The following is an 8731-nucleotide window of genomic DNA, read 5'->3' on the forward strand; positions in this document are numbered from 1 at the left end:
ATGTGAGGCATGAGAGAGTGAGATTGCGAAAAAAAATGTGGAACGCTTCACGATTTTGCGTGTCATCCTTGCGCAGGGGCCATGCTAATCTTCTCTGTATCGTTCCAATTTTAGTATATGTACCGCCGAAGCGAGTACATTCGAGGAGCCCTCTGAAATTGTATATATAGTTATGGCGTCGCGTCAAACATGGTTCGGCTTGGACGTAGGTTTACACAGCTCTGGCGAGGAACACAAGGCCTGCCGAGTGCTAATTTGTGAACTAATTACTGCGAGGTGTCGTTCTTAGTAAGTGGCAGCTCTGTCAACTGTAGATTTGGCAGTTTTGGGTGTAAAACTTAGATCGTAGAGTCGTTTGCTCTCGCACCATCCACCCAGAGCAGCAGCAGTTTCACACAGCTGCCGCTAGGCGGCAGCAAGACGTGTTGGCAGCTATTGTCGCCATGTTCTCACATCCCGAGTTTAGTGTCTTATAGGCATACGTATGAAACACACTTCTCTAATGTGTGGGATAAATGACTCTGACTGGAGCAGGTAGCAGGTCTTCAAGACTCTCAAAACAAGCGAATATTTTGGCCAAACTGTCTTCACTGCTAACACAAATTGCATTACTCTTGCAGTGGTACTTTCTTACGATACCTATCGATTTAATTACAGAGTGCTCATATGCAATGCAACTTTTAACTCACACATCAAGTACAACACAAGAAGACACAGCCTGTGACCATGTAAATTACTGAGGAACTCCACAGAGACCAAGCATGGTTCTATTCATCCAATGGCGCCAGAAGACAATAGTGACTGCAAGAAGAGACACAGTAGCCTCACGAACCATTAAAAACAGCATTCGTATTGCACACTTTGAAACACAGCAGTGTAGGTCATTACCAGGGCATGGATGGGTTAATGCGACTTGTGTGAGATAGTAGTAGGAATGATGGACATAGTTCCGTTTTCAGTACAATACCAGGTGATGTATTTGTGTTGATCCAGGTGTACACAGGGCAGGTCTACTTGACAACAGTGAAACACTGTGATTGAGGTGTGTGAATGAGCCTAAAATATCGAGGGGACATGTGGTAAGAGAAACCAGGTTAGCATTGTGTTAGTAGCTGTAGTTATGTTCCTGTGAAATGTCAATCAGCTGTAATCCAGGTTGGTGAATGTTGTTATTGCAGGAAGAATTGCTAGTGCAGAACAAAGAGTGATAGATTTAGTATTTGAAAGCAGTTAATAACTGAGTAGCTACTGGTGTCATGTGACACAAACTGGTTTGTGATGTAGTTGTCTATTCCTGAAATCTTGAAGCTTGCTAGTGTTTTGTGTCTTGACTGGCTCTGTATCTGCTTATGTGGTAGAGCTTCTGTGTATGTAACATGATGAATATTGCATGCAGAGTTTGTCCAATCTTTCTCCTAGACACAGGATGAGAGGTGCATCAGCTGCAATTGTGAACACCATCGACTTGTAACACATTGATGGGATTCAAAGTGCTGTCAAAATAGTAGAGTCTCACATCTAAATGCTATATGTTAATATTAGCATACTGGTCTGCTGTCTAAACACTTCAGTGTTGTGGTATTCATTGGCTGACACTTTTGGAATTTATTTAGGTAACTGTATGTAATGGCAGATTGCCAGACATGTGGGAAAATACTTTGTGGGTCACACCAGTGAAATTTGTACATGACATGCTGATGCACCACAGATTTGCAGTAATAGTTGGTTTTTAGGTGAAGGGCAGTGGCTTATTACACAGGCAGATATGCTTCAGTTAAGAACCTGATGAGGTGTCACCTGCAGTCTGTATTATGAGGCTGCAGCTGGATAGCAAGGCCACTAGGAAAGTTACTTGAAACATAATGTTAAATAAACTTCCTGTAAAGGGGTAGCTTGCACACTTAATGATGAAAGATACACCTTCCTTCACATGTTTGTTTATGCTGCTCAAACAATTATGGCATCAGCTGCAGCCATGAAGATGAATAAAGATAAATATTGTGGGTCTGTGTGCAGACAGTATGTGATAGTGGCTTACAGGCACCAGAAGCTTTGTAGGCGTTAGAGAAAAATAAATATTAGGTAATGCAAGCTAATTTTAGAGCGCTAGAGTGTATTTAAGCAGTAGTCTAAGTGAAAGTATGTGAGTGAGAAAGATTTGGAACATGCAGCTATCTTGTGTAAAGTTGGTGTAAGGTTTCCAAATGTTGTGTGTGGCAGTAGGTGTGTGTTATGAAATGACATGATTGAGACAGTAGCAAGAGATGCTGTGACAGCTGAGTGTGATACTGAGGAAGAGAAGAGGCTTTTGCCTGTGCTAGGCTTAGCCTGGCTGTGATTTGTGTTGAAGGGGTGCTAGTGACATGTACTTGTGGTTTTGGTGTGCTTGCTGACTTGTTATTAGAGTGACATTTTAGATGTGCATTGGTGATGTAAGGGATAGGTTTATTGCCAGTTTTGTCATGTTCTGTTGTGAATGAAAGAAAGTGGAGGAGAACTGCGTAAATGGAGAGCATAGTTTGTGACAAGTGGGTGCAGATATGAAGCGAAACTTGTGTAGTTGGCTGATGGTATTAGCAGCTGATGTGAGGCATGAGAGAGTGAGATTGCGAAAAAAAATGTGGAACGCTTCACGATTTTGCGTGTCATCCTTGCGCAGGGGCCATGCTAATCTTCTCTGTATCGTTCCAATTTTAGTATATGTACCGCCGAAGCGAGTACATTCGAGGAGCCCTCTGAAATTGTATATATAGTTATGGCGTCGCGTCAAACATGGTTCGGCTTGGACGTAGGTTTACACAGCTCTGGCGAGGAACACAAGGCCTGCCGAGTGCTAATTTGTGAACTAATTACTGCGAGGTGTCGTTCTTAGTAAGTGGCAGCTCTGTCAACTGTAGATTTGGCAGTTTTGGGTGTAAAACTTAGATCGTAGAGTCGTTTGCTCTCGCACCATCCACCCAGAGCAGCAGCAGTTTCACACAGCTGCCGCTAGGCGGCAGCAAGACGTGTTGGCAGCTATTGTCGCCATGTTCTCACATCCCGAGTTTAGTGTCTTATAGGCATACGTATGAAACACACTTCTCTAATGTGTGGGATAAATGACTCTGACTGGAGCAGGTAGCAGGTCTTCAAGACTCTCAAAACAAGCGAATATTTTGGCCAAACTGTCTTCACTGCTAACACAAATTGCATTACTCTTGCAGTGGTACTTTCTTACGATACCTATCGATTTAATTACAGAGTGCTCATATGCAATGCAACTTTTAACTCACACATCAAGTACAACACAAGAAGACACAGCCTGTGACCATGTAAATTACTGAGGAACTCCACAGAGACCAAGCATGGTTCTATTCATCCAATGGCGCCAGAAGACAATAGTGACAGCAAGAAGAGACACAGTAGCCTCACGAACCATTAAAAACAGCATTCGTATTGCACACTTTGAAACACAGCAGTGTAGGTCATTACTAGGGCATGGATGGGTTAATGCGACTTGTGTGAGATAGTAGTAGGAATGATGGACATAGTTCCGTTTTCAGTACAATACCAGGTGATGTATTTGTGTTGATCCAGGTGTACACAGGGCAGGTCTACTTGACAACAGTGAAACACTGTGATTGAGGTGTGTGAATGAGCCTAAAATATCGAGGGGACATGTGGTAAGAGAAACCAGGTTAGCATTGTGTTAGTAGCTGTAGTTATGTTCCTGTGAAATGTCAATCAGCTGTAATCCAGGTTGGTGAATGTTGTTATTGCAGGAAGAATTGCTAGTGCAGAACAAAGAGTGATAGATTTAGTATTTGAAAGCAGTTAATAACTGAGTAGCTACTGGTGTCATGTGACACAAACTGGTTTGTGATGTAGTTGTCTATTCCTGAAATCTTGAAGCTTGCTAGTGTTTTGTGTCTTGACTGGCTCTGTATCTGCTTATGTGGTAGAGCTTCTGTGTATGTAACATGATGAATATTGCATGCAGAGTTTGTCCAATCTTTCTCCTAGACACAGGATGAGAGGTGCATCAGCTGCAATTGTGAACACCATCGACTTGTAACACATTGATGGGATTCAAAGTGCTGTCAAAATAGTAGAGTCTCACATCTAAATGCTATATGTTAATATTAGCATACTGGTCTGCTGTCTAAACACTTCAGTGTTGTGGTATTCATTGGCTGACACTTTTGGAATTTATTTAGGTAACTGTATGTAATGGCAGATTGCCAGACATGTGGGAAAATACTTTGTGGGTCACACCAGTGAAATTTGTACATGACATGCTGATGCACCACAGATTTGCAGTAATAGTTGGTTTTTAGGTGAAGGGCAGTGGCTTATTACACAGGCAGATATGCTTCAGTTAAGAACCTGATGAGGTGTCACCTGCAGTCTGTATTATGAGGCTGCAGCTGGATAGCAAGGCCACTAGGAAAGTTACTTGAAACATAATGTTAAATAAACTTCCTGTAAAGGGGTAGCTTGCACACTTAATGATGAAAGATACACCTTCCTTCACATGTTTGTTTATGCTGCTCAAACAATTATGGCATCAGCTGCAGCCATGAAGATGAATAAAGATAAATATTGTGGGTCTGTGTGCAGACAGTATGTGATAGTGGCTTACAGGCACCAGAAGCTTTGTAGGCGTTAGAGAAAAATAAATATTAGGTAATGCAAGCTAATTTTAGAGCGCTAGAGTGTATTTAAGCAGTAGTCTAAGTGAAAGTATGTGAGTGAGAAAGATTTGGAACATGCAGCTATCTTGTGTAAAGTTGGTGTAAGGTTTCCAAATGTTGTGTGTGGCAGTAGGTGTGTGTTATGAAATGACATGATTGAGACAGTAGCAAGAGATGCTGTGACAGCTGAGTGTGATACTGAGGAAGAGAAGAGGCTTTTGCCTGTGCTAGGCTTAGCCTGGCTGTGATTTGTGTTGAAGGGGTGCTAGTGACATGTACTTGTGGTTTTGGTGTGCTTGCTGACTTGTTATTAGAGTGACATTTTAGATGTGCATTGGTGATGTAAGGGATAGGTTTATTGCCAGTTTTGTCATGTTCTGTTGTGAATGAAAGAAAGTGGAGGAGAACTGCGTAAATGGAGAGCATAGTTTGTGACAAGTGGGTGCAGATATGAAGCGAAACTTGTGTAGTTGGCTGATGGTATTAGCAGCTGATGTGAGGCATGAGAGAGTGAGATTGCGAAAAAAAATGTGGAACGCTTCACGATTTTGCGTGTCATCCTTGCGCAGGGGCCATGCTAATCTTCTCTGTATCGTTCCAATTTTAGTATATGTACCGCCGAAGCGAGTACATTCGAGGAGCCCTCTGAAATTGTATATATAGTTATGGCGTCGCGTCAAACATGGTTCGGCTTGGACGTAGGTTTACACAGCTCTGGCGAGGAACACAAGGCCTGCCGAGTGCTAATTTGTGAACTAATTACTGCGAGGTGTCGTTCTTAGTAAGTGGCAGCTCTGTCAACTGTAGATTTGGCAGTTTTGGGTGTAAAACTTAGATCGTAGAGTCGTTTGCTCTCGCACCATCCACCCAGAGCAGCAGCAGTTTCACACAGCTGCCGCTAGGCGGCAGCAAGACGTGTTGGCAGCTATTGTCGCCATGTTCTCACATCCCGAGTTTAGTGTCTTATAGGCATACGTATGAAACACACTTCTCTAATGTGTGGGATAAATGACTCTGACTGGAGCAGGTAGCAGGTCTTCAAGACTCTCAAAACAAGCGAATATTTTGGCCAAACTGTCTTCACTGCTAACACAAATTGCATTACTCTTGCAGTAGTACTTTCTTACGATACCTATCGATTTAATTACAGAGTGCTCATATGCAATGCAACTTTTAACTCACACATCAAGTACAACACAAGAAGACACAGCCTGTGACCATGTAAATTACTGAGGAACTCCACAGAGACCAAGCATGGTTCTATTCATCCAATGGCGCCAGAAGACAATAGTGACTGCAAGAAGAGACACAGTAGCCTCACGAACCATTAAAAACAGCATTCGTATTGCACACTTTGAAACACAGCAGTGTAGGTCATTACCAGGGCATGGATGGGTTAATGCGACTTGTGTGAGATAGTAGTAGGAATGATGGACATAGTTCCGTTTTCAGTACAATACCAGGTGATGTATTTGTGTTGATCCAGGTGTACACAGGGCAGGTCTACTTGACAACAGTGAAACACTGTGATTGAGGTGTGTGAATGAGCCTAAAATATCGAGGGGACATGTGGTAAGAGAAACCAGGTTAGCATTGTGTTAGTAGCTGTAGTTATGTTCCTGTGAAATGTCAATCAGCTGTAATCCAGGTTGGTGAATGTTGTTATTGCAGGAAGAATTGCTAGTGCAGAACAAAGAGTGATAGATTTAGTATTTGAAAGCAGTTAATAACTGAGTAGCTACTGGTGTCATGTGACACAAACTGGTTTGTGATGTAGTTGTCTATTCCTGAAATCTTGAAGCTTGCTAGTGTTTTGTGTCTTGACTGGCTCTGTATCTGCTTATGTGGTAGAGCTTCTGTGTATGTAACATGATGAATATTGCATGCAGAGTTTGTCCAATCTTTCTCCTAGACACAGGATGAGAGGTGCATCAGCTGCAATTGTGAACACCATCGACTTGTATCACATTGATGGGATTCAAAGTGCTGTCAAAATAGTAGAGTCTCACATCTAAATGCTATATGTTAATATTAGCATACTGGTCTGCTGTCTAAACACTTCAGTGTTGTGGTATTCATTGGCTGACACTTTTGGAATTTATTTAGGTAACTGTATGTAATGGCAGATTGCCAGACATGTGGGAAAATACTTTGTGGGTCACACCAGTGAAATTTGTACATGACATGCTGATGCACCACAGATTTGCAGTAATAGTTGGTTTTTAGGTGAAGGGCAGTGGCTTATTACACAGGCAGATATGCTTCAGTTAAGAACCTGATGAGGTGTCACCTGCAGTCTGTATTATGAGGCTGCAGCTGGATAGCAAGGCCACTAGGAAAGTTACTTGAAACATAATGTTAAATAAACTTCCTGTAAAGGGGTAGCTTGCACACTTAATGATGAAAGATACACCTTCCTTCACATGTTTGTTTATGCTGCTCAAACAATTATGGCATCAGCTGCAGCCATGAAGATGAATAAAGATAAATATTGTGGGTCTGTGTGCAGACAGTATGTGATAGTGGCTTACAGGCACCAGAAGCTTTGTAGGCGTTAGAGAAAAATAAATATTAGGTAATGCAAGCTAATTTTAGAGCGCTAGAGTGTATTTAAGCAGTAGTCTAAGTGAAAGTATGTGAGTGAGAAAGATTTGGAACATGCAGCTATCTTGTGTAAAGTTGGTGTAAGGTTTCCAAATGTTGTGTGTGGCAGTAGGTGTGTGTTGAAATGACATGATTGAGACAGTAGCAAGAGATGCTGTGACAGCTGAGTGTGATACTGAGGAAGAGAAGAGGCTTTTGCCTGTCGTAGGCTTAGCCTGGCTGTGATTTGTGTTGAAGGGGTGCTAGTGACATGTACTTGTGGTTTTGGTGTGCTTGCTGACTTGTTATTAGAGTGACATTTTAGATGTGCATTGGTGATGTAAGGGATAGGTTTATTGCCAGTTTTGTCATGTTCTGTTGTGAATGAAAGAAAGTGGGAGGAGAACTGCGTAAATGGAGAGCATAGTTTAGTGACAAGTGGGTGCAGATATGAAGCGAAACTTGTGTAGTTGGCTGATGGTATTAGCAGCTGATGTGAGGCATGAGAGAGTGAGATTGCGAAAAAAAATGTGGAACGCTTCACGATTTTGCGTGTCATCCTTGCGCAGGGGCCATGCTAATCTTCTCTGTATCGTTCCAATTTTAGTATATGTACCGCCGAAGCGAGTACATTCGAGGAGCCCTCTGAAATTGTATATATAGTTATGGCGTCGCGTCAAACATGGTTCGCGTTGGACGTAGGTTTACACAGCTCTGGCGAGAACACAAGGCCTGCCGAGTGCTAATTGTGAACTAATTACTGCGAGGTGTCGTTCTTAGTAAGTGGCAGCTCTGTCAACTGTAGATTGGCAGTTTTGGTGTAAAACTTAGATCGTAGAGTCGTTTGCTCTCGCACCATCCACCCAGAGCAGCAGCAGTTTCACACAGCTGCCGCTAGGCGGCAGCAAGACGTGTTGGCAGCTATTGTCGCCATGTTCTCACATCCCGAGTTTAGTGTCTTATAGGCATACGTATGAAACACACTTCTCTAATGTGTGGATAAATGACTCTGACTGGAGCAGGTAGCAGGTCTTCAAGACTCTCAAAACAAGCGAATATTTTGGCCAAACTGTCTTCACTGCTAACACAAATTGCATTACTCCTTGCAGTAGTACTTTCTTACGATACCTATCGATTTAATTACAGAGTGCTCATATGCAATGCAACTTTTAACTCACACATCAAGTACAACACAAGAAGACACAGCCTGTGACCATGTAAATTACTGAGGAACTCCACAGAGACCAAGCATGGTTCTATTCATCCAATGGCGCCAGAAGACAATAGTGACTGCAAGAGACCACAGTAGCCTCACGAACCATTAAAAACAGCATTCGTATTGCACACTTTGAAACACAGCAGTGTAGGTCATTACCAGGGCATGGATGGGTTAATGCGACTTGTGTGAGATAGTAGTAGGAATGATGGACATAGTTCGTTTTCAGTACAATACCAGGTGATGTATTTGGGTTGAT

General features: G+C 42.4%; 4 non-coding genes across 4 annotated transcripts; all 4 read right to left on the bottom strand.

Moving 5' to 3' along the window:
- Positions 1-31: 31 nt before the first annotated feature.
- Positions 32-138, bottom strand: LOC126279421 (U6 spliceosomal RNA). The gene has a single exon (XR_007550903.1). It is a non-coding gene; the product is annotated as a U6 spliceosomal RNA (small nuclear RNA).
- A 2476-nt stretch (positions 139-2614) lies between these two features.
- On the bottom strand, positions 2615-2721 carry LOC126279423 (U6 spliceosomal RNA). Its single transcript, XR_007550904.1, has one exon. It is a non-coding gene; the product is annotated as a U6 spliceosomal RNA (small nuclear RNA).
- Positions 2722-5197: 2476 nt separating this feature from the next.
- Positions 5198-5304, bottom strand: LOC126279424 (U6 spliceosomal RNA). The gene has a single exon (XR_007550905.1). It is a non-coding gene; the product is annotated as a U6 spliceosomal RNA (small nuclear RNA).
- A 2476-nt stretch (positions 5305-7780) lies between these two features.
- LOC126279425 (U6 spliceosomal RNA) lies at positions 7781-7887 on the bottom strand. Its single transcript, XR_007550906.1, has one exon. It is a non-coding gene; the product is annotated as a U6 spliceosomal RNA (small nuclear RNA).
- Between the last annotated feature and the right edge of the window lie 844 nt (positions 7888-8731).

This window comes from Schistocerca gregaria, chromosome 6, assembly GCF_023897955.1.
Source record: "Schistocerca gregaria isolate iqSchGreg1 chromosome 6, iqSchGreg1.2, whole genome shotgun sequence".
Lineage (NCBI taxonomy): Eukaryota > Metazoa > Arthropoda > Insecta > Orthoptera > Acrididae > Schistocerca > Schistocerca gregaria.